This window comes from Gigantopelta aegis, chromosome 8, assembly GCF_016097555.1.
Source record: "Gigantopelta aegis isolate Gae_Host chromosome 8, Gae_host_genome, whole genome shotgun sequence".
Lineage (NCBI taxonomy): Eukaryota > Metazoa > Mollusca > Gastropoda > Neomphalida > Peltospiridae > Gigantopelta > Gigantopelta aegis.
In genome coordinates, this window is record NC_054706.1 from 47078296 (window position 1) to 47105933 (window position 27638).

The following is a 27638-nucleotide window of genomic DNA, read 5'->3' on the forward strand; positions in this document are numbered from 1 at the left end:
AGGCTTAAAATTACCATAGGTGAGCGTTTTGCTTGCGGCAAAAACTTTTCAAAATTGCCATAAGTAAATTCTTAAGTTCGAGCCATCTTACTGTTTTAAGCCGCCACTTGTCTTAAAAACTTGCAGAGTGTTTCATCCTAGAGTAGCTACTTACTCAGGTTTCAAATAATCTAAACGTCGTTAACAAAACAGTTTCAGAAAAACCATTGTTATCCTCTGTGTCTTGTGAGTCGTTTCTGCGACAGTTATAATTTTGAAACTTGGTTTTTGGTTACAAGAATATCAATTTTTTTTCTAATTAAATTAAATAGATAGTGTTCAAACACAACCAATAAAATTAAAATTAGCTCCACTGGTTAATTATTACTATTATCTGTGGATCGTTTCAAGACGAAAAAAAACCCAAACCCGTTTATTACTGCATTTTCCTCCGTGTTTCAATGTTGAAAGAGACCAACAAGTTCGCCTATTGCATAAATAGTCTCGACCGATATTTTTAGAATTTGTATGCTCCCGAATAACGCTATAAAAGGCGAAGTGTAATTGGTCGATATTTAAATTGTTATTTATAGATGGAATGCCACCTGAACATGGGAGTCCACGCAATGCTGTTAGATCTACTGGTAGACCAGTAGAGTTAATTTTAATCAGATTGAAACACAACATACTACCATGATTACTATGGCGATCCGTATCTTTCGTCCAGTAATAAGCAGGAAGTTAAAGTTTGTTTTGTTTAACGACACCACTGGAGCACATTGATTAATTAATTATTGGATGTCACACATTTGGTAATTCTGATTCGTAGTCATAAGAGGAAGGAAGAAAGCAGGAAAATGTTTTATTTAACGACGCACTCAACACATTTTATTTACGGTTATATGGCGTCGGACATAAGGTTAAGGGCCACATAGATACAGAAAGAGGAAATCCGCTTTCGCCACTTCATCGACTACTCTTTTCGATTAGCAGCAAGGGATCTTTTATATGCACCGTCCCACAGACAGGATATTACATACCACGGCCTTTGTTACACCAGTTGTGGAACACTGACTGCAACGAGAAATAGCCCAATGGGCCCACAGACAGGAAAGCACATACCATAGCCTTTGACCAGCTGTGATGCACAATCTAGACGCATAATAATAAGTAGCATTACTAGAAGGCAATGTGGCATTAGCTTTAATATTAAAGTTCAATAAAGACTGAGTATTTGCTACAACCTTTTAGATTATTCAATCAAACTCACGTATAAAACTATAACACACACATGCGTTTTGTACAACACTTTCCACGCGTACGCTCTTTTATTACTGGGTGTCAAACATGCGGTATTTGCGACATTTGATACACAGTATTAGATAAGAAACCCGCTTTCATCATATAGTCTATTCGTCTTGATTAGCGACAAGGAATATTGTACATAATATGCGCTTTCCCACAGATAGAAAGTTAAAAGTTTGGTTCGTTTAACGACACCACTGGAGCACATTAATTTATTAATCATCGGCTATTGGATAATCATCGGCTATTGGATGTGAAACATTTGGTTATTGTGACATATAATCTTAGAGATGAAACCTGCAAACATTTTTTCCATTAGTAGCAAGGAATCTTTTATATACACCATCCCACAGACAGGATAGCACCATCCCACATATAGGATAGCACATACCACGGCATTTGATAAACCAGTCGTGGTGAACTGGCTGGAACGAGAAATAGCTCAATGGGCAAACCGACGGGAATCGATCGTAGACTGACCGCAAATCAGGGGATAGCTTTACTACCGGGTTATGTCTCACCAGAACTTTTCATATATTCATTGTGGGGTATTGGGTGTGGATGTGGATGTGGGCAATTTTTGGCATTCTTCCATCAGAGAACTGTTCAAGCACGCATGTCGTGGGCACAACCTCTGACTTCGCCAGAGTGTTCTGTCCATGACGGAGAATGTATTCATTTGAATGCTATTTCTTTTATTACCAGCGATTGGAAAGGATATAACCCATTGTGTCTATCAAACGGGTGGGGTCGCTGCGCGCTCAGATCAAGTTATCAACACACTACATATTGCCTTCCACGTGTATGTAATAGTATCAATCTTTTTAGTACTACCAGGTGCAGGGAGGACGTGTGGATGCGCATTAGTTTCGCCTGGTAAGCAGGAGTAACGTGTCGTGAACTGCATCTCGCGGATGGATACATTCAACGAAACGTTGCCCTTGTTCATCAAAGACAAAGATGTTAGCGAGTAGTGACGTCATCCTTTTGTGAGCACTCAAGTGGAAGTAACTCATTGATGATGATGACCTTGAACGTTGTCTTCAAAGTTCACTATGTAAGTGTGTATGATTGAACTGCACACTACTTTTGTTGTTTTTGTTACTCACAAAATTAATTCTGTATGAATAGACTGAAAGAGAAAGAAACAAACCTGAAAATATTAATACAAAATGACATTGAACTTCTCTTGAAATCTTGAAATGTGTCATTTACTATTATTATTATTATTATTTTATTTTTTTTGAGAGAGAGAGAGAGAGAGAGAGAGAGAGAGAGAGAGAGAGAGAGAGAGAGAGAGAGAGAGAGAGAGAGAGAGAGAGAGAGGAGCGAGCGAGCGAGAGAGAGAGAGAGAGAGAGAGAGAGAGAGAGAGAGAGAGAGAGAGAGAGAGAGAGCCTACTTCTATTGATAAACCAATCAAATGTCTTTCATAATGCACTTTCCCATGGACATGCCAAGACCGTGCAAGTCTACATAGGACGATGGATGAAGTACATTCCGTCCCCTGTCTCGTACAGAGATACAGTATTGATTAGGATGATCTCTTTGACATTCAGACTAAAGAAGATTAAAACATGTTCCCTAAACAGGGCCGTAGCTAGAAAAAAAAAAATTTTAATTTTTTTTTTTTTTTTTTTAATTTTTTTTTTTGGGGGGGGGAGGCAACTGAGTAGTTAATAGTCTAAAACTCCTTAAACAGTTAAGAACAGAATTTCTTTAAGTTTCTATAATGCTTTCCGGATTTTTTTCAACCAGTTGCAGTTGCCCCCACCCGCCAGCTACGGCCCTGCTAAATGATGGAAAGACTGATTCCAAGTCAAAGATTCAGTTTGTCATTGTTGCGCATTTCAATTTTAAAATAATCAATCAATTTTGTTTGTTCTCTGCTCATAAATGTTTTCGTTCCTAGTGTCTTTCTTTCATTGTTTCTTCTTTCATTCGTTCGTTTATTGACTCACGTATTCATTTAAAAAAAATAAAAAAATAAAAAATAACAGCAACACATAGGTTCAATATATATGTATAAGTAGACACGTCCGAACTGAATTTTTCAAACAATGTACAATTCACTAGTGCATCGTATCTCTGAACTAAATTATTCATGGATTATTTTATTACTTGATCCTAGTATACATGTTTGAAATACTGGAATTAGATGCACTGTTTACCCCAATAAAAAACCTGACAAAGTCGCTAGAGTGAAGCTTGTTTAGATAATATATGAGGTTATAAATAATAGATAAACATATTACAAATGTATTCTCTAAAGTGAGGTGAAAACGGAAGCTTGATAATGTTCTGTGTTCTCAGATGAGACCGTCATTCGAATTTAGTATGAAGCATGATGTTGCATGACGGTTTGTACCGCACGAGTTGTTGGTTGGTTGATTGGTTGATTGGTTCGTTCGTTCGTTCGTTCGTTCGTTCATTCGTTACTTTCTGGGTGGGACCGGCCTCGGTGGCGTCGTGGCAGGCCATCGGTCTACAGGCTGGTAGGTACTGGGTTCGGATCCCAGTCGAGGCATGGGATTTTTAATCGAGATACCGACTCCAAACCCTGAGTGAGTGCTCCGCAAGGCTCAATGGGTAGGTGTAAACCACTTGCACCGACCAGTGATCCATAACTGGTTCAACAAAGGCCATGGTTTGTGCTATCCTGCCTGTGGGAAGCGCAAATAAAAGATCCCTTGCTGCCTGTCGTAAAAAGAGTAGCCTATGTGGCGACAGCGGGTTTCCTCTAAAAACAGTGTCAAAACGACCATATGTTTGACGTCCAATAGCCGATGATAAGATAAAAAATCAATGTGCTCTAGCGGCGTCGTTAAATAAAACAAACTTTTTTCTGGGTGGGTGTTTTTAATGTGGGTTTTGGTTTGGTGGGCTGGGGGTTTCTTCTTTTAATTTCTTCAGTCATGGATAGGTATGTTAGGGACGGACTACCGGACAATGCACTAACAATCATTTTGTTTACAAATTATGGCTGACAGATTAGTAACTATAAGCGTAGAATAACAGACATGCGTAAACAGATAACCGGTCTCGGTGGCGCAGTCGTTAAACCATCGGACTACAGGCTGGTAGGTACAGGGTTCGCAGCCCCGTACCGGCTCCAACCCAGAGCGAGTTCTTAAGGGCTCAATAGGTAGGTGTAAGGCCACTACACCCTCTTCTCTTTCACTAACCGCTAACCAACTAACAACTAACCCACTGTCGTGGACAGACAGCCCAGATAGCTGAGGTGTGCCCAGGACAGCGTGCTTGAACCTTAATTGGATATAAGCACGGAAATAAGTTGAAATGAAATAAATATAAACAGATATAGTGAATTCATGAATTATCAGAACTTGTGAAAACGATCACTTGCAATCATTTATAGTCGTGTACTATTTTAACATTATTTATTACCAACATTATTAAATATACAAATTTTCAATTAAAGTACGTCTGTTATCAACCTATATTTTTTCTCATAGAATGGGCTTTTATATATTTTGGAAGCGGAACGTAGCCCAGTGGTAAAGCGTTCGCTTGATGCGTGGTAAGTCTAGAATCGATCGCCGTCGGTGGCCCACTGGGCTACTTCTCGTTCCAGTCAGTGCACCACAACTGGTATATCAAAGGCCGTGTGTTATCCAGTCTGTTGGATGGTGCGTATAAAAAAAATCCCTTGCTACTAATGGAATAACGTAACGGGTTTCCTCTCTAAAGACTGTATGTCAAAATTACCAAATGTTTACACCCAATAGCCGATGATTAATATATCAATGTGCTCTAGTAGTGTCATTAAACAAAACAACCTTTTGGAGTAATATTTTATTAATATCTATAATTTTACATCAAATTTTTAATTCTATATACACACACACCTACAATTAACATTCTGTTGCTCTATAATTTTTTGATCATTTTATGCACACTGGAATTTATCTAACAGAATGTTTAAGTGAAAAACTGATTTTTTAAATTTCTATTTCAAGCCCAAAGGAACGGGATGGGGGTTGTGTCCCCCACTCGCTTGAGGGGGAAAATATAAATAAAGACAAAAGTCAGGCTTGTGCCTCTCCCCACTAGAAACTGTCGTCCACCCCCACCCCCACCCCCGACCCCCACCCTCCTTTCACTAGAGATTGTGCCCACTTGACTAGATATCGTGATAACCCCCTCCAGATTTCGTTAAACATTCATTCATTCATTCATTCATTCCTACGGTTGGTTGTTGCGGGTAATTTTAACATGCTTATATACCACGAAGGTTTCGAGCATGTCTATCCCGGGTCCCATTTTTGTGTTCCTACGGGCCTGTATTTAAGGACATAACAGTAAACAGATTGAGCTTTTCACACAGAAACACAAATAATTGTTGGATAAACAAAGTTATTTCTGACATCTACTTTACGTACGCATCTCGCGGTGTCGGGTTTCGCGACCCCCGTTTGAACCCTCAAAATTTATATTTCGTCTTTATATTAATAAAAGCAGTTTAATATTTCTTTATTGTGGTGGACACACAATGGACCGTGTTTACACGGAAGGCGAGCGTGTCTGTCACATGAAAACAACACGTGTGACACGACGTCTATTTTTTCAGCGGGCATGTTGCAATTTGGGGAAATGAACACCACTTAACGTCACCTGTGTTGCGGTGTCTGTTACACATTCTAAACATCCCATAAATATTCCCTGCGGGGTGCGCGGAGATACAAATTGGTCAATTTATCTGCCACTTCGCCCCTCAATGAACCTCCGAAATGAATAATGGTGTAGATTTCAGTGCTGTTTTCTTTCACATTTCCTACCTCTGTTTATTGTAGTCTCGGGAAGTGGTTTTTTTTTTATTATTATTTTTATAATTTTTTTGGTATATATATATATTATGGCTTTCAATTTAGTGACACGGTGTATGGTTAAATACTAGCATACACATCTTATCGGTTTCGTGGGTTTCCAACAAGTGTCTTTAAAGGGAAAATGTTTCATGAACTATGTTTTTGATTAACGACACCACTAGAGTACATTAATAAAATTAAAGTTTGTTTTTGTTTAACGACATTGCTTTATTAATCATCGGCTCTTGGATGTCTAACAGTTTATAATTCAGACCTGTAGTCTTCAAAAGAAACCCGCTACATTTTTGTTTTTCATTAGTAGCAAATGTTATTTTATATGCACTTTCCCACAAATAAGACAGCACATACCACAGCCTTTGATATACATTGGGGCACTGGATGAGACGGGAGGGGGTAGTCAGAGAAGGGGTTCGCCAAGGAGGTTCGATCCCACGATCAAAACACTTTCCGACAATTAAATTCATGTAAAAAAAAAGCACGTGATTTTATTTATTTATTATTATTATTATTATTATTATTATTATTATTATTATTATTATTATAGCATACACGCAGTATTTAATAAAGCATATTTCAGTTTGTATTAATAGAAAACAATAATTCCCAGAAAGCTCGTTCTGAAAGGAATGCGCTTATTCAGAGCACAATGCTATATTTAGTAATACAGTGTATTCTGAACATTAATGTTTACGTATACCACTTTTGGCCCCTGCGTCTGCTTCCATTGATAAAAACGGATACAGCATTTTTACTGTTACATTGAAGTAACATAGTATTTATGTTATATTTTTATACATCTAGATTTAGACGCAGAATCTCAACTGATCTTTATTTATTGAAAATTATGAAAGTTTGACTATTACTGCCTTTATTTTACCCCATGCAGGTTTTTCAAGACACGTAGGTTCAGCTAAGTATATCTTTGAATTTCGTTTGTTATTGAAACTTTAAGAAACAAAACTAATACTTCGAATGACACTTCGATAGTTTCCGTTTGTTTCGGACGTTGCCGGAAAATTAATTATTACGTGAACAGTACGATGACGTTGTTTCAATGTGATTATGGACGTCAAAGTTGCTCTTTGAACATTCTTTTGAATTTAGGTTAAATGCAGAAAAATGTGAACGATATTGCTATTTGGCGTCTATGAGCATATTTAAGGAGTACTAGAACACATTAAATTACTTGGTGTTTATGTATAAGATAGCGTATCTTTCACAACGGTTAGCTACAAACGTCCTACAATATAAGTATCAGCAAGACAGGTCAGTGTATTTATTATATATCTTAGTAAAATATCTTTAAAATATTTATTAGTAAAATTATTATAAATGTGTTATCAATTACCAGTAAAGATAATGTTTCAGGGGCGAATACAGGATTTTTCTAGGGATGGGGTGTAACATATAAAAAGGGCATTTAAACTAGTTAGTTAGAGAGGGGTCGCAAAGTTTAAAAAGGGCACCTACAGCATTTAAGGAGGAGATACCACGTTTTAAAATGATATCTTTAGTTGGCACTTTAAACATTTTGACCCCCGTTTTCAAATTCCTATATCCGCCCCTAAAAACATTTATTCATGGTTTAATGTAGTTTACATGATATACTTTATTTTAATATGCTACATGCCAATATTTTAAATATATTATACAGTGAAACCTTATTTCACCTAGCGCCGTAAACAAATTTATAGTTGTGACCTTTGGTGACCTCAAAATGACCTTCATATTCATCAGATAAAAAATGAAACTATATTTTTTTCTGAATATGTACTAGTATACAATAGTGATTATAAATATCATTGGTTCCAAAATTAACATCAAATTTCCACGGGACCTATTTTAGCTACATACGCCCCTACACAAAGAGCGTTCAAAAGTAGATCAAAATGTATTATTATGAGCGCCTAATTTCCTTCTCAAAAATGCGCACCCATTCTCTTTGGCTACGAGACTTTCCAAATTCCATAGCACCATACAACCCTCCGCCTGTTACCGGCTCCGGTCGGACTGATGGTGCTCCCTTGCACCTGCCAGTGCAGCCGGTCCCCCCTCCAACCCAACCCACTCCTTTGCTGTCCTGCCCAGGACAGGCGTGCGCTACAACAGCTTGTTCTGAAAGTGCACGTTATACACTCTGACCTGACCTGACCTATTATGATGGCAATCTTCCTGAGAAATACCAATCGGATCAACATATCACCAACTAACCATGAATAATTTTCGTGCATTCTTCCTTTTGGGAAACTTCTAAATTCCCGGGATTGGCGTGGGTACGCAGAAGGGTGATTGATGTGCAATAAGCATGCGATTTTCGTATTAGCTTTTTTGGAGTGAAGTAACAATGAAATTCAACTTTAATTAGCATTTGGCGATTTGGCGAATGACAGCTAAAACTAAAAGTGTCATATCTACATTTTTCGTTTCATTTCAACTTATTTTCGTGCTTATATCCAATTAAGGTTCAAGCACGCTGTCATGGGCACACACGCACACACACACCTCAGCTATCTGGTTGATTAGTGGCTAGTGAGAGAGAAGAGGGTAAAGTGGTCTTACACGTATCCATTGCGTCGTTACAACTCGCTCTGGGTGGGAGCCGGTACCGGGCTGCGAACCCTGTACCTACCAGCCTTAATTCTACATGCTCAAGAGGGCCAGCGATGGCTATCACTCGCTATACTGGTTTTTGCGCATAACGTTAGATGAATCTAATGTTACAGAAGACGTATGGTACCAGTCCAGTTGTTTATCATTGCCGCTCGAACTACGTGTATTACATCGTGGAGGGAAAAGTTCGATCTTTTTTTCACGTTTATATGAATAATTCTTATATCAATAATTCACCGAACACCATTGTTTGAGACAAAATAGCCGATGTTTGCTTTCGTGGTGGGATGTCGTTAAACATTCATTCCTTCAATCATTCGTTCATCTGCTCTTTCATTCATAAACTCATGGTGCACATCGATTTCGTAAAGCAAAAATCTGCTTGTTTTTTCCATTGTCCATCTGTAAAACGTTTTTGTTTGGAAAATAAATAAATAATACCACCGATATTTGAACCGTATAATGGTAACTAATGACAACCAGATATATATTTATAGGATGTTAAAGGAGCTTCAATTCTGTATTAAGGTGGTGACCTGAGTGTAATTATTTTCATTCGTTACAAACAGGTGACAGTGAAATGAAAATGACTGCACACCGAGTCAAATTTGACATATTAGCGATGCCGAGTAAAAATATTTAATGCATTACCCAATAATCGTGTTTTAAACAAAGCTGTATTATGAAATTATTAAACGTACTTGATTTGGCCAACATATTAAAGGTCATAAAAAAAAGTAAAGTTTGTTTTATTTAACGACGCCACTAGAGCACATTGATTTTTAATCTTATCATCGGCTATTGGACGTCAAACAAAGGTCATAAATGTATGTATTGTGTTACCATAATACATGTATACTGTTTGCAGGTAGGTGTGGTGTGTGTGGTGTGGTGTGTGGTGTGTGTTTGTGTGTGTGTGTGTGTGGGGGGGGGGGTATTTTACAGTTACTTTGGACATACAATAGCTAATAACCTTAACTCGTTTATAGTCCTCTATATTTGCTCGATGCTCTGATCTGCAGACAGTCTCAAGGTCGATCTAAAAAAAATCATTAAGCGCTAATTCTAGTGATGAGTAGGTAGAAGTTCCAGAATTGAATTGACTTGTAGTTAAAAAAATGCATAGTAAAACATCTTCCAAGCACAGTTTAACCCCCCACTCCACTCCAGAGAAAGGAAAATCCTATTATTCCACACACCCCCATACACACGCACACCTCCACCGCTGGTCAATTAATAGATTGACCCTGACATTTATGAATTAGCCTATCAACCAAAAATTAAATTAATAAAACCCTAATAAATTAGCACCATTTGCTTCTCAACAGCCGATATGTATTTTTATGCTGGGGTGTCGTTAAACATTCATTCATTCATTCCATTTGCTTCTTAACATTTACGTGCAATATTTTTATTTTTTTCTCCAGAAAACCTTTTAAACTGTGACGTGCGAAATTCAAGGTGAGAAAAAGCGTGAAAAGACCAGTTTGTTTGTGGTCAAACACGTTTATTGCCCGCCCCTAACTTCTTCTCGCGGCTCCCGCGTCATTCATAACTCCAATAACCAGCTGTTTAGTGACAAACTGAAAACCTGTGTTCTTCTTTTCACATTTCGACATGAAAGGCCGTTTTGCCTTGACACAGCTCTGCCTCCCGTAGGTGGTCTCAATCGGGCCACCTCGTCCGTGAAACGCCGAGCCAGTGGGTCCGAACCACCCGCCGGGCCAAACCATCGTATATGAAAATTAATGTATTTTAGTTTTCAATGAGGCTTTATAATAAATTGCATTCTGCTTGACCTGTTGACGGCGGCTTTGTGGATAAAGGTGTATTTAATGTTGGGGGTTTTAACACATGTTCAGTGCATAGGTTTTTATTTTTTATTTTTATTTATTTTTTATTTTTTTTTATTTTTTTTTTGCTTCTATTTAAAGCTTTTCTTTAATATCCATAACAAGTGTAATACTGTTAAAACATTTGTATTGTAAAAGGAGTATTTTGTTAAAATATTTTTTTTAAAGTACAGCTATTTCATGACTTAAAGGGACAGACCCTAGTTTTTAAACACTAAGGCATAATTTTCACCTAGACTCTAGTTTCAACCCGTAAAAATGGATACTAAGTTTGGTTAATTTACAAACATGTAACAAATTTGATACAACAGAATGAAACAAGAGTCTGTGGCGTTGACATACTATTCAAAATAGACTAAAACGCGACTCCATAATAGTTACTGCTCACTCATGTGTGTTTTTAACAATATGAAAAAGAAAACATTTTGTGGTATTAGGAACACCAGGATAACAAGAAACATTTCGGTTGTACTGAAATGGATAATGTAAGCAATAAAATGTAAGTAATGTTTGATTTCAGTGATCATAAACGGCTCTAATAGTGAAAAATATGTCGTAGTGTTTTAAAACTAGGGTATGTCCCTTTAATATTATGATTATTGCAATATTTGATCTAGACATGGAGATAAAGAATTCCTGCTGCTACCAAATGTAATTCTTGCTGACTAGCTGCAAATGATCATTTGTGTGCACCTTGTTCACGTACAGGACAGCCCATACCACGCCTTTTATACTGTGATAAAGGTTGTATACAATATTTTAATATGTTATGTTTTGTTTAACGACACCACTAGAACACAACTGATTTATTAATCAAAGGATGTATTGCGTAACATGGTGGCTTCTTGGCCAATGTCCAGCCAGTGCACCACGACTGGTATATCAAAAGGCCGTGGTATGTACTACCCTGTCTGAGGGATGGTATCCAAAGGTTTTGTTTATTTTAGTTTAATCGTGTATCCAGTTTATTTCATGCTTATATCCAGTAAAGGTTCAATCACGCCTTCCTGGGCACACATTTTAGTGGTTAGTTTTGATGAGAGAAGTGTTTGCAGTCGCCTTAAGTAGACCTACACACTGAGCCCGTTAAAGCTCGTTCTGGATGGGAGCCGGTACCAGGATGCGAACCCAAAACCTACCGGTCTTACGTCCGATGGTTTACCAAACATGAAATTGTACGTACTGAATGAATGACTGGATGAATGAATGAATGAATGGACGGACCGACGGACGGATGGGTGGGTGGGTGATTTTTGGATGGATGAATGAATGAATGAATGAACGAACGAACGAACGAACGAACGAACGAACGAACGAACGAACGAACGAACAATACATCGACTATTGGACGTCAAACAAGGATAAGGTACACGAATGAATTACCCATATGAAAGAAGCCATATGCTTACCGCTTGACAAAAATATAACCCGATTCAGCGCATTACATCACTGAAAAAATATGTGCACAGCTATAAAACTGTCAGTTTCCTCAATGAAAAGATCTACGTAGGCATGAAACATATACCTACATTTCACCTGGGTGTCAATTGCAGTGCTAAGTACCACGATGGTTCACGCCTTCGGGCTACACCAGATACAAATTGACCTCTTTATACGCCGCATACCGCGAATTGTGACAAAGGGCGTATTATATTCAAATTGAAATTCAATCATGATCCCTTACCCATGTTTTTTTGGAGCTGATACGATATAATTTAATTAACTTATTCAATCGACTAGCCATGACCTTGACAGATTATACCTAGACCTGTACAGTCATACATCAAGCGTTGACGACCGCTTTATAATTGTAAAGACATGAAATTTGAGAAGTGGCCAAGTTATAAAAAATATTCCACGATATTATTAGGTATATTGTATAAAAAAAAATTGGTATACCTCTCCGGATTTTAAAAGTATATTTTATCTTCCATTAAAGGGACATATTCAAAGTTTAAGGTTGACAAAATAAGGGACAGTATTATAAGGTGTATTGTATAACTTTTTCCCGTTTTTTCTTTCTTTTTTGCATACGTCTCCGGATTTTAAAAGTAGCTTTTGTCTTAAAAGGCCAGACGCAAAGCTGCACAATGACCACACACGTGTGTTTGTTTTTGTGTGCCCCTGCGCGTGCTGTAACCTCACCGTGGTGCAGGGGTGTAATATTCTCTTTGAGAATGGCCAATACAGCACAAATCCCTTTGTTTTCTTCGAGATACAATTGAAATTTTGAGTAAGTCAGTATCTATCTGTAATATTTGTATTTTTGCACAGTTCTTTACACTGTTTTTATTTAAATCTTGAATTTTTATATTGATGTTGATCATCACTTTATCTGTTTGCATTACCATAGTTTGACACCCAATAGCCGATGCATTTGTCGTGCTGGGGTGTCGTTAAACATTCATTCATTCATCGGTTTGGTGCGCGCGCGCGCGTGTGTGTGTGTGTGTGTGTGTGTGTGTGTGAAATGTAAAAATTGTACTTTTGATTATATGCCTACTATCTTAACTCGAACGCACATGACAATGAAAAACACGTTTTCCCAAAATAAAAACATGTTTGGGTTGATTTAATTTGCCGTGTGCGTTGCCGGAAAACAAGAATCACGAATTTGAATTGCGTGACCATATTGACAAAGACTTGACTGCTCTTTTAATACGTTTCGCCAAGGATTCTTGAGAAAAAATACCGCTCAAATAGAGTTGAAACGCGTTATAGTCTATTTATGCAAAGTTTATTATATGTCGGATACAGCAATTTATAGTTATATTTCACAAAAGCACATAAAACTAGCAAAATATCACACTCAAAAACGCACCTTTAAAATTATTAGCATAACTCAAGTTTCCGAGGAAGGTACCTTTTCTATTTCGTTTAAAAGGCATTTTGAGCTACTAATGCTTGGCTAAGACTACCAACTGCCAACATAAAGTTGGCCAAACTTCTGCTGTCACGACCTCCACGACTGTTCATTTGCTATTCTCGTCGTATATCCCGTTAGTCTGAGCGCGCCCGTCGTGAGTCGGAGAGTTAGGGAAATTACAACGCAACCGTTGAGTTGGCGGGGCGGGCGTAGCCCAGTGGTAAAGCGTTCGCTTGATGCCTGATCGGTCTAGGATCGATCCCCGTCGGTGGACCCACTGGGCTATTTTTCGTTCCACCCAGTGGTCCACAACTGGTGTAACAAAGGCCGTGGTGTGTGCTATCCTGTCTGTGGGATGGTGCATATACAAGATCCCTTGCTGCTAATCGAAAAGAGTAGCCCATTGCGTGGCGACAGCGGGTTTCCTCCTTCAATATCTGTGTGGTCCTTAACCATATGTCCGACGCCATATAACAGTAAATAAAATGTGTTGAGTGCGTCGTTAAATAAAACATTTCCTCCCTTCAGTCGAGTTGGCCAACTTTCTGCTGGCAGTTGATAGTTTGATCCTAGCATAACATGCACCAGAACAACCAGAATCACGCTGAATTTGTCGTTGAGTTTTGTTTGCGAACCAGTACGTAACAGCGCTACGTTAGGTGGTTTAACAAATAAACCACCTAGACTGTTTTTACTAGATTCTACAACGTCTACAAGTCTAACGATTCTACCCTACCTAACAACTGTCAATACCGTAGGTCAGGTTGTGTTGAGCACTATTACGTTCAGTATATACCTTTCGTGCAATGACATTTAAAATCTAATATCCCATGCTAAGAATGGGATACCAGCAGTCAGTATAATTACATATTCAATGCGCCGTGTAAGTTGGTCAACTCATGTGTTCATAGCGATCGCGTGCCAGTCTGCATTTGTCCATAGTCTACGCCAGTCAGTCGGAAATCGGCAAGTTCACGAGTTGAACAAGTCAAATGTTGCGTTGTCATAGACGTCAAAGCTTTCCATATACAACGGCGGGTTTTAGATATTAAAGGGACAGATCCTAGTTTTTAAACACTACGACATATTTTTCACTATTAGCACCATTTATGATCACTGAAATCAAACATTATAAATATTTTATTGTTTAGATAAACCATTTCAGTAGAACCGAAGTTTTTCTGTTCATCCTGTTGTTTCTAATATCACAAAATGCTTTTTTTTCTTCATATTTTTAAAAACGCACGTGCGTTTGAGAAGTAGCAGTTGTTGATTCGAATTCTATTTTGTAAAGCTATTTTCCTGTTTTAACGTCACAGACTCTTCTGTCACTCTTTTGTAACTTTATCCTTATGTGTTACAGGTTTGTAGATGTCTTGCTGCAAAGGTACGAATAATCTATGCAGTGGCTGTGAGTTTCCTCTCCCACTGTCTGAATAAAGTGGTCAGTTTATAACAAACTGATGTGTCATTAAGCAAACATTCCTTTCCTTTTTTCCTTTGTTTTTCTGCCAATGGATATAATTGTGGCCTGAGACAATTTGCGTTAAATGTGTGACGTATAGCCGTTGGCGGAAGTAGACTGGTATTCGCAAGCTTGTTGAGATAGCCCGCTTTTTTCCTCTCCTGATTTTAAATCTAAACAATACACGTAATGTCCGAGGGCAGTATGGCTATCACAATACCTTCGGGGATTTCCACGTTACTTAAGCGCCTGACACAGATATTACATGGCTGCTTGGCAATGCTATAAATACATCGAATCGGTCTTTTCTTCGCCGAAGGATATTTTCGACTGTTCTTGTTGAAGAAACTTCCTTTTCCGCCTGACATGCGCACAACCAATCAAGAAATGAAAACACCGTTTCCTTTTTCTTTTCTTTTTTCCTTTTTCCGTGAGAGGCGGTTCCTTACGTGTTAAGAATCTCTATTAATTTATATTTATATTATTAAAGGCAAAAGGCAATTTACTGTTATAAGAAAGGAATATTTGGTTAAAGCCTAGTTTCCATAAAATCTGTAGAATATTGCCGATCGACGCAGATTTTGTTTTATGGGAACGTGATGCAGACTGTCAGCGCTGGACATAAAAATAATTCATTTAGAATAAAACAAATAAACAAACGTTGGTCTCTGTCAAAGGGCGGGTACAAAGATTTGAAAAGGGAAGTTTGAAAGGTGCTGTGTGTTATTACATTTACAATTTCCCAAATGATCATACATTTGAGCTAAATACATAGAAATAGGTACACACAGTGTCTGTCATCAGTGGCGTAGCGGGGGGAGAGGAATGGGCGCAAGGCACACACACCCCCCCCCACCATCACACCTTTTTTTTTAACTGTATTTAATTTTATAAGACCATACATACATACATACATACATACACACATTGGATGCCTCAATAGCTCAAAAAAAATCGTGGCAAGTCTGCAAAGTTGCGGGTGATTCGGAGCCATAGGTTCGAGTCCCAGCAACGGCACCTGACAATTTGTGAGGCCAGAAAGGATTTAATTATCCCCTGCGCCAGTGCGTTAATATCTATGTATGTAACAGTCAACCTCGACATACATACAGTATATAAATATTCATACATCAATACATACATACATACATACATATATAGTGTGTGCCCCCCCCCCCCAATAGTGCCCCCCCCCCCCATAAAATCCTGGCTACGCCAGTGTCTGTTTATGCTGTTACTGGATTTATGTCCTTTTACGGTTGGACGACTGAAAAAAACCCCGAACAAACTGTCGAAGAAAAAAAAAATGAATAAACGAACAAATGCATGAATGAGAACCTGAATGAATGAAGTGTATTTGAACGCATCAGTGAATGAACTAGATGAATGAAAAGTGATACCAAAACTGTAATTGGCAACTGCACTTGTTTCTTACACTCCGGTGACTGCACGTAGAAATAGAATAAAATACGTCAACTTTGAAAAGAACATAACCGGGCATTTGAATTCATCACAGCATGAAATACATATTGAACTTGAAGACATAGGGTTGACGCCCATGTTAATCCTGGACTTCCGGAAATAAAACATTTAACATCATTTCATTACGACAGGTGATTCTGTTTATTACGCTATCGGGGTTATCTGGGGATTTACAAGCTCAGGTAGTTTATTTTTGAAGTCGCATAATGTTGAATGAATAAAACGAATCGTTTATGGAACAAAACTTTAAAGGGGGCAGAGCCTAGATTCAACCCGTGAAAATTAACACTAAGTTTAGTTAATCTACAAACCTGTAACACATTTCGATAAAGTTACAATTGAGTGAAACATGAGTCTGTGACTTTGAAATAGTGAAATGCCCTCTAAAAATAGACTAAAACTCAACTCCATAACTGTTACTTCGTAGACGCACGTACGTTTAAAAAAAAAAAAAATGAGAAATGCATTTTCTGATATTAAAAACATCAGGATGACCAAAAACACTTCGAATGTACGAACACTGTTAATCTAAACCATAAAATCTAAGTAAAATATTATTTCAGTTATCAAAAGCGGCTCTAATAGTAAACAATATGCCTTAGTGTTTAAAAACTAGGGTATGTCCCTTTAAGTAAAAGCGTTTTGGGCCAGAATAAATCAGAATTTAAAAAACAATGTATGTATAACTGACGAAATAAGAAAGTGTTAACTGCTGCATGCCTGTATAGGAAAGCGGCTATATAGAGAATAATACATGAGTGGCCGTTAAATACTATTTATCTCACAACGAGCGAAAGCGAGTTTGATACGTTTTTAAACAACGAGTTGTGAGATAAATGGTATCTAACGGACACGAATGTATTATTCTATTTCTTACATATCCTAAAAAAAAGAGGTTTTAAGCAAATTTTAACATCTTTTGCGACTAAAAGTTATTTGCAGCCGTTGCTGACTTGCGCGTCACAGACACATGATTTCCAGGTTAACTATACATCACAGTGTAATCGATTTCCACCGTGCTATTTTTTTATTGGACGGATGGCATTGGTGACCTGGTCATCACCTAGAGCGGCCAGTCGTATGTCTTGAACTTGTTAAACACGTACGTGTGTAAACAACTATGTGTTATCAAAAATAACGCATGGTGTTCTCACCAACGGGTATGTAAGAAATGTAAGTAAGCAATTGTAACATGCCTATGTGAATCGGTCATTTCACAAACCGGCCTCGGTGGCTTCGTGGTTAGGCCATCGGTCTACAGGCTGGTAGGTACTGGGTTCGGATCCCAGTCGAGGCATGGGATTTTTAATCCAGATACCGACTCCAAACCCTGAGTGAGTGCTCCGCAAGGCTCAATGGGTAGGTGTAAACCACTTGCACCGACCAGTGATCCATAACTGGCAACAAAGGCCATGGTTTACGCTATCCTGCCTGTGGGAAGCGCAAATAAAAGATTCCTTGCTGCTAATCGGAAGAGTAGCCCATGTAGTGGCGACAGCGGGTTTCCTCTCAAAATCTGTGTGGTCCTTAACCATATGGCTGACGTCATATAACCGTAAATAAAATGTGTTGCGTGCGTCGTTAAATAAAACTTTTTTTTTTCTTTTTTTTTTAGTTGTAATAGTAGTAGTAGTAGTAGTAGTAGTAGTAGTAGTAGTAGTAGTAGTAGTAGTAGTAGCAGCAGTAGCAGCAGCAGCAGCAGCAACAGTAGCAGTAGCAGTAGTAGTAGTAACAGTAGTAGTAGTAATAGTAGTAGTAGTAGTAGTAGTAGTAGTAGTAGTAGTAGTAGTAGTAGTAGTAGTAGTAGTAGCAGCAGCAGCAGTAGTAGTAGTAGTAGCAGCAGCAGCAGTGGTAGTAGTAGTAGCAGCAGCAGTGGTAGTAGTAGTAGTAGTAGCAGCAGCAGCAGCAGTAGCAGTAGTAGTAGCAGTAGCAGTAGCAGTAGCAGTAGCAGTAGCAGTAGTAGTAGTAGTAGTAGTAGTAGCAGTAGCAGTAGCAGTAGCAGTAGCAGTAGTAGCAGTAGCAGTAGCAGCAGCAGCAGCAGCAGTAGCAGTAGCAGCAGCAGCAGCAGCAGCAGCAGCAGCAGCAGCAGTAGCAGTAGTAGTAGTAGTAGTAGTAGCAGCAGTAGTAGTAGTAGTAGTAGTAGTAGTAGTAGTAGTAGTAGTAGTAGTAGTAGTAACAGTAGTAGTAGTAATAGTAATAGTAATAATAGTAGTAGTAGTAGCAGCAGCAGCAGCAGCAGCAGCAGTAGCAATAGTAGTAGTAGTAGCAGCAGTAGTAGTTTTTGTTGTTGTTGCTGTTGTAGTCGAGATGGTGGTAGTGGTTATGATGATGGTAGTTGTGAAGTAATAGTACTTATTGCTACTGCTATTGCTTTTGTTGGTGACGTGGCGGTGGTCGCGAAAAGGCATTTGATTTCTTTTTTTTCATTTCATTTCATTAGAACACCATTATAATTCTGAAACAAAAGAAAAGACATTAAAAAACCCATCAAAGACATCGCCAGTAAACAGAACCGATACCACTGATATTCGTTGTAATCGATATTTTGTTTCTAAAATTTATCCTACAGAGCATACGACACACAAGCTTACACTAATGCTTCGTGACTGCCCTAAATGGTATACTTTAATCACGTTCGTTTGTATTCTCTTACCCTGGGGAACTGAGCACAGTTTTCAATCTAAAGAGAGAAAGAGAGAGAGAAAGTCATACAGCTGACGTACACGTACAGCAGACAAGACAAAATGCCACCGAGTAACATTTCATCTCGCGTTTCAGGTGGTCCGGCCCTCGCGGTGCTGTCATGTAAAAGCAGGGTATTTAGAAATGTAATGGAAGAGTAAAGAAATATAAATTATATATAAATAAATGCAACAGAATAGTGTCTTTGTTGTTATCTACCGGCAGACCGTGAAATGAGCATGTCAGGCCGAGACACCTGATTGTACTGGCATGTCTAAGACCGAATGTAATTGTAATAAATGACATGTTTTAAAACATGTTTTAGTCTAAATCCGCCTGTTATCGATCATCCATCTAAATACATTTACCGTCCTTCCGTTTATCTCTCCGGCTGTCCAACTACCCCATTCGCCCATGCCTTCATTCGTTCTTTACATCCTTCTTTCATTTTTCTTTCTTCCTTTGCGCTTTCCGTCCTTCCGTTCGTCCATCTTCAGCCGGCTGACCGTTCGTAGTATCATGTAGCTAATCAACCTAGCAACTAGCCATCCAGCCAGCTAATCAATCAGTTGTACTTTAATAGCTTCATTCATGTCCAGCCTTCATTATTAAACATTCCTGCCAACCCATCCCCAGCCCCCAGTCCACCTTCTCCCAGCTAATTTTATTAAAGCAAGAGTTGGAATGTAGCTCTGTTTGTAGAGCTTTCGCCTGAGATTCGATCCCCAACACCGTCCAAATTAGTGACTTGCGTCTTGTATATTAAAAACCGTGGTATGTGCTGCCAGTCTATAGGAAAGTGCATATTGAAGATCCTTCGCTGCTATTTTTGATAGAAGTAGCTTATCGTCAACGGCATAGCACAAGTGCTTAACTAAAAATTTTTTTAGCCTCTCTCTCTCTCTCTCTCTCTCTCTCTCTCTCTCTCTCTGTGTGTCTCTCTCTCTCTCTCTCTCTCTCTCTCTCTCTCTCTCTCTCTCTCTCTCTCTCTCTCTCTCTCTCTCTCTCTCTCTCTCTCTCTCTCTCTCTCACACACACACACACACACACACACACACACATCTTTCTTTTCTCTCAGAGTACTGACCTCTTTTTATTCTAGAAACAGATCAAAGTGAGCCCGTATTTTTCTTTAAAGCCGATTCTCGTGTTTGACTGAACTTGGCACACTTATGTCGAGATAATATTATCTTAATTATGAAGTAGCTCTTGCTCAATATCGAGCGGCAGCTGAATCAATTTCTATAGGGGTCAAAGAGACAGCCAAGTTAATCAGGGGGAAATTGTTTATGTCATACACGGACACGCAATCAAACATCCTCATTAAGAAATATAGCACAACAGAATGATGTCATCACAAAACGGGAGTATGTTGATTGTAAAATAGCAACATTCATTTGTGGAAGATACTGTAGTTTTAACATAAGTTAAAGTTTGTTTTATTGAACGACACCACAAGAGCACATTGATTTACTATTGTATGTAAAATGTTTTGTTATTCAGGGACATATAGTCTTAGCGAGGAAACCCGCTACAATTGTCCATTAAAAGAGTTTTAGTTTGTTTTGTTGAAACAGTTTTAACATTGCTAACAATAGCAGAAGAACAAGCACGATGATGAAGATGATAATGATGATATGATGTAAATATTATTATGAAAATGATGATGTAAATAAGGTAATGGTGATAGTGGTGATTATGATGATCATGATGATGTTAAAGCCTATGGTGGTGATTATGATGATGATTATGATGATGATGGTAGTTGTTGTGGTTGTGGTGATGATGATGATGATGATGGAGTGATGGAGATGGTGGTGGTTCTGATGATGTTGATGATGATGATCTTATCTGTGGGATGGTGCATATAAAAGATCCCTTGCTACTAATGAAAAAATGTAGCGGGTTTCCTCTCTAAGACTCTATGCCAAAATGTCCAAATGTTTGACATCCAGTAGCCGATGATGAATACATCTATGTGCTCTAGTAGTGTTGTTAAACAAAACAAAGGTCCTTTGGAAACAATTTAACTTACAACGAATGTTTTTCAAATGTATTTAACGAGCGAAAACCAGTTAAATTCCTCTGAAAACCACTTGCTGATGACACAGGTTGATATACAGCAAAGAACATGAAAGCACCATCACAATATATGCAATAAATTAACTCGACTTATTCTATGTGTTAAGTACAACACTACCGTCGGTATCACATAGCTAGCCGGTGGAGTATCAAAGTTATCTCCATGCTCAGTGAGTCATTTTATTGCCAACAACACCTGATAAATTGTGATATGTAATTTCATTTTAACTTCTAATGGGGATTAGCCCGGTTTCGAATTTCGCATCCAAGTTAATTGTTATGTTTTTTACTGATACGTAACTGGAGGCACCTGATTTCTGTTGAAGACATTAACGTGACAGGATCGTGGGAGTTAATAATAGCCTCAGCGTCGTTGGTCGCGCAAATCGCGTAAAGCTCTTTAGAGATAGACATAAAAGGCAACAGAATACCATTTTGTTGTCAGACACCAAAATAAGCCTCTTTTTGTGATGTTTTGTTAGCTTTCATTGTTGTTAACAGCTTTGTGTAATAGTTATTCTATACTAAATACCTACTTGCATGTTTCTGTGTGTGTATAAGGTATATCTCTGTGTGCTTATGTATATGTCTGTGTGTGTGTGTGTGTGTGTGTGTGTGTGTGTGTGTGTGTGTGTGCGTGTTTATGTGTATAAATATGTGTATATGTAAGTGTGTGTGTGTGTATGTGTGTGTGTGTGTGTGTGTGTGTGTGTGTGTGTGTGTGTGTGTGTTTCTGTTTATCTGTGTATGTATATACAATATAGTATGGTATGGTATGGTATGATATGGTATGATATGGCATGGTGTGGCAAGACAAGGTATGTCATCATATAGTGAACTACAAACTCCATGAGCAGACGACATTCTTCAATATGGGTAAGTACTGCTGTTTCATGTATATCATGTGCATGTGTATGGTATGGTATGGTGTGGTGTTGTGTGGTGTAGTGTGGTGTGGTGTGATGTGGTGTGGTGTGGTGTGGTGTGGTGTGGCATATGGTATGGTATGTGGTATGGTGTGGTATGGTCCCCTCCCCCCTGCTCTCTGTTTGTGTCTCACTTTTTCTCCCTCCCTACCTCTGTCTCTGTCTCTCTCTTTGTCTCTCTGTCTGTCTCTCTCTTTCTCTCTCTCTCTCTCTCTCTCTCTCTCTCTTCTCTCTCTCTCTCTCTCTCTCTCTCTCTCTCTCTCTCTCTCTCTCTCTCTCTCTCTCTCTCTCTCTCACACACACACACACACACACACACACACACACATCTTTCTTTTCTCTCAGAGTACTGACCTCTTTTTATTCTAGAAACAGATCAAAGTGAGCCCGTATTTTTCTTTAAAGCCGATTCTCGTGTTTGACTGAACTTGGCACACTTATGTCGAGATAATATTATCTTAATTATGAAGTAGCTCTTGCTCAATATCGAGCGGCAGCTAAATCAATTTCTATAGGGGTCAAAGAGACAGCCAAGTTAATCAGGGGGAAATTGTTTATGTCATACACGGACACGCAATCAAACATCCTCATTAAGAAATATAGCACAACAGAATGATGTCATCACAAAACGGGAGTATGTTGATTGTAAAATAGCAACATTCATTTGTGGAAGATACTGTAGTTTTAACATAAGTTAAAGTTTGTTTTATTGAACGACACCACAAGAGCACATTGATTTACTATTGTATGTAAAATGTTTTGTTATTCAGGGACATATAGTCTTAGCGAGGAAACCCGCTACAATTGTCCATTAAAAGAGTTTTAGTTTGTTTTGTTGAAACAGTTTTAACATTGCTAACAATAGCAGAAGAACAAGCACGATGATGAAGATGATAATGATGATATGATGTAAATATTATTATGAAAATGATGATGTAAATAAGGTAATGTGATAGTGGTGATTATGATGATCATGATGATGTTAAAGCCTATGGTGGTGATTATGATGATGATTATGATGATGATGGTAGTTGTTGTGGTTGTGGTGATGATGATGATGATGATGGAGTGATGGAGATGGTGGTGGTTCTGATGATGTTGATGATGATGATCTTATCTGTGGGATGGTGCATATAAAAGATCCCTTGCTACTAATGAAAAAATGTAGCGGGTTTCCTCTCTAAGACTCTATGCCAAAATGTCCAAATGTTTGACATCCAGTAGCCGATGATGAATACATCTATGTGCTCTAGTAGTGTTGTTAAACAAAACAAAGGTCCTTTGGAAACAATTTAACTTACAACGAATGTTTTTCAAATGTATTTAACGAGCGAAAACCAGTTAAATTTCCTCTGAAAACCACTTGCTGATGACACAGGTTGATATACAGCAAAGAACATGAAAGCACCATCACAATATATGCAATAAATTAACTCGACTTATTCTATGTGTTAAGTACAACACTACCGTCGGTATCACATAGCTAGCCGGTGGAGTATCAAAGTTATCTCCATGCTCAGTGAGTCATTTTATTGCCAACAACACCTGATAAATTGTGATATGTAATTTCATTTTAACTTCTAATGGGGATTAGCCCGGTTTCGAATTTCGCATCCAAGTTAATTGTTATGTTTTTTTACTGATACGTAACTGGAGGCACCTGATTTCTGTTGAAGACATTAACGTGACAGGATCGTGGGAGTTAATAATAGCCTCAGCGTCGTTGGTCGCGCAAATCGCGTAAAGCTCTTTAGAGATAGACATAAAAGGCAACAGAATACCATTTTGTTGTCAGACACCAAAATAAGCCTCTTTTTGTGATGTTTTGTTAGCTTTCATTGTTGTTAACAGCTTTGTGTAATAGTTATTCTATACTAAATACCTACTTGCATGTTTCTGTGTGTGTATAAGGTATATCTCTGTGTGCTTATGTATATGTCTGTGTGTGTGTGTGTGTGTGTGTGTGTGTGTGTGTGTGTGTGTGCGTGTTTATGTGTATAAATATGTGTATATGTAAGTGTGTGTGTGTGTATGTGTGTGTGTGTGTGTGTGTGTGTGTGTGTGTGTGTGTGTGTGTGTGTTTCTGTTTATCTGTGTATGTATATACAATATAGTATGGTATGGTATGGTATGATATGGTATGATATGGCATGGTGTGGCAAGACAAGGTATGTCATCATATAGTGAACTACAAACTCCATGAGCAGACGACATTCTTCAATATGGGTAAGTACTGCTGTTTCATGTATATCATGTGCATGTGTATGGTATGGTATGGTGTGGTGTTGTGTGGTGTAGTGTGGTGTGGTGTGATGTGGTGTGGTGTGGTGTGGTGTGGTGTGGCATATGGTATGGTATGTGGTATGGTGTGGTATGGTCCCCTCCCCCCTGCTCTCTGTTTGTGTCTCACTTTTTCTCCCTCCCTACCTCTGTCTCTGTCTCTCTCTTTGTCTCTCTGTCTGTCTCTCTCTTTCTCTCTCTCTCTCTCTGAGTTTCTCCCTCCCTCTCTCTCTCTCTCTCCTCCGTCGCTCTCTGTCCCCCTGCACCCCCTCTCGCTCCCTCTCCTCTCTCTCTCTTTCTCTCTCTCTCTCTCTCTCTCTCTCTCTCTCTCTCTCTCTCTCTCTCTCTCTCTCTCTCTCTCTCTCTCTCTCTCTCTCTCTCTCTCTCTCTCTCTCTCTCTCTCTCTCTCTCTCTCTCGCTAAATGTTTGCTGGTACAAAGAAAGTATAAATCTCATATCACAGATACAGAAATATAATTCGTCCTTTTTCACAAATATATGGGAGCAAGTAATATTAAAATCATAAAACAGAACTTGTTTTTTCGAAAAGGAAAACCAGTCTAGCCACCTGACCTGTGTAAATCTGTCACCGGGGTAATTTCTGTGTGAAAAAACAACATGGCCGTCATGTGTAAGGAACTGATATCCACCATTCCAATGTCAGGAAGAGTTAGCTCAAAGTTCACTGAAGCGTGAACGACTTTAATGCCGAATCCTTCCTCTTGTAAATGAATTTGAGCGGAAATTCTAGTTTAAAAACAGTTATGATCTTCAGAAACTATGACAACTGCTAAAGAATTGCAATGACTTATGTACGGAAAGAAAAAACTGTTGGTAAACAACGACTTCTGGGTATATGGAAGTAACATATGGTAACAGTGACAATGAAATTGAAGAATTAACGAAGAAACCCGCCATACGAAATGAATAGCAGCTAGGGATCTTTTATATGCACTATATATAACAAAATTAATTACTCTTATCATTACTGTATGATTTTCTCAACCCTAACCTCAGACGAAACCCATTTCTTTCTGAGTGACTCAGACAGTCTTAGAGAGGAAACCCGCTACATTTATTTTCCATTAGTAGCAAGGGTCTTTTATATGCATTTTTCCAGACAGGAAAGCACATAGCAAGACCTTTGACTAGTTGTGGTGTACTGGTTGGAACGAGAAAAAGCCTCAATAAGTTGAAAGGATCCACCGAGGGTGGTTCGATCCTACGACGCAAGCACCTCAAGTGAGCACTCAACCGACTGAGCTAAATCCCGCCCCCATTTAGTGGTCTAAGCGAACAGTCTTAACGCAGATGGGTACTACTGGGTTCACGTCCTATTGTCCATTTCCACCCATTTCATTTCATTTCAACTTATTTTCGTGCTTATATCTAATTAAGGTTTAAACACGCTGTCCTGGGCACACACACCTCAGCTATCTGGATTGTCTGCCCAGGACAGTGGGTTAGTTGTTAGTTGGTTAGTGGCTAGTGAAAGAGAAGAGGGTGTGGTGGCCATATACCTACCCATTGAGCCCTTAAGAATTGGAGTTGGAGCTGGTACCAGGCTGCGAACCCTGTACCTATTATCCTGTAGTCCGATGGTTTAACCACTGCGCCACCGAGGCTGGTTTAACCACTGCGCCACTGAGGCTGGTTTCCACCCATAGCGTGTTTCAACGAGCCAGTACATCGACGTCTCTCTCATTAAACACTAATATCTAACCACTATCCACTGTCCTGGACAAACAAACAGTTCAGATAACTGTTACATGTCTCCAGGACAATGTACGTGAAGCACGAAAACAGGCCTCGGTGGTGTCGTGGTTAAGCCATCGGACTACAGGCTGGTAGGTACAGGGTTCGCGTCCTGGTACCGGCTTCCACCCAGAGCGAGTTCTTGAGGGCTCAATGGGTAGGTGTAAGGCCACTACACCCTCTTCTCTCTCACTAACCACTATCCAACTAACAACAAACCCACTGTCCTGGACAGACAACCTCAGATAGCTGAGGTGTGTGCCTAGGACAGCGTGCTTGAACATTAATTGGATATAAGCACGAAAATATGTTGAAATGAAATAAATGAAGCACGAAAATAGAGATAAAATAAAATTAACTGAAGAACGGGACATCATTTGAATTTATTTTTCTATACAATCTTTATCTTCAATCATTTTTTTTTCCGTTTGAGAAATTCTGGAATAGCTCTAATTTTGGTCTGGGTATATAATTTCTGATCCAGCACCTCGCGCGAGACAGAACGAGTGAGTAAACTGCCTAGTCGATAACTAATTAGGAACTAAGTCCGCGCAAGATGATAAAATATGCATAGATTCCCATCTTATCCTTCGATATCGCCTTAACGGCTTTGTCCCCGGTTCATCTGTAGGTTATATTGTCTTGGATGTTTGACGAAGTCATTTACTGTCAATAGACACCAACACATATCAGTCCACCCATGTGTAAAATATATTCTTTCAAATCTTGTTCCAGTCTGGTGCGTATCATTACTATTAAAGACGCTTTCTGGGTTTTTGGGCTGCTTGTGCAAATTTGAAGAATGGGTAACTTCAAAAGGCAATGGACAAGCTGGAAGTGTAAAGTGACAAGATAGCGAATCTTACATACGGACTTGATAATATAGTAGGGCGAGACGTAGCCCAGTGGTAAAGCGCTCGCTTGATGCGCGGTCGGTTTGGGATCGATCCCCGTCGGTGGACCCATTGGTCTATTTCTCGTTCCAGCCAGTGCTCCACAACTGGTGTAACAAAGACCGTGGTATGTGCTATCCTGTCTGTGGGATGGTGCATATAAAAGATCCCTTGCTAATAATAGAAAAATGCACGATTATATCTAAGATTATATGTCAAGATTACCAAATGTATGACATCCAATAACCGATGATTAATAAGTCAATGTGCTCTAGTGTTGTCATTAAACAAAACAAAAAACAAAAAAAGGAGAAGATATTTCAATATGCTTACTTTTTCTGACATTCAATAACCGATGTGTATTTTTGTGCTGGAGAGTCATTAAACATTCATTCATTCATTCAATCAATCATTCATTTAATCATTCAATCATCCATCATTCATTCACTCATTCATTCACTCACTCATTCACTCACTCATTCACTAATTCATTCTATTCGGCAGGAGTAGTCTATGAGCCAACAATAGGTTTTTCTTTTGCTATTTTGACAAAGATGCGAGATTTAGCTCAATTGGTAGAACCGGCCTCGGTGGCGTCGTGGTTAGGCCATC

The 27638-nt window shown here is 38.8% G+C and overlaps 1 long non-coding RNA gene across 1 annotated transcript in view; it reads left to right on the plus strand.

Annotated features, from left to right (window-relative positions):
- Positions 1 to 7282: 7282 nt before the first annotated feature.
- LOC121380002 overlaps positions 7283 to 27638 on the plus strand; it is a 57267-nt gene continuing 36911 nt past the window's right edge. The window contains exons 1-2 of the long non-coding RNA XR_005958869.1: positions 7283 to 7398; positions 10170 to 10203. This is a non-coding gene — a long non-coding RNA (uncharacterized LOC121380002). The remainder of the gene's footprint in view (positions 7399 to 10169; positions 10204 to 27638) is intronic.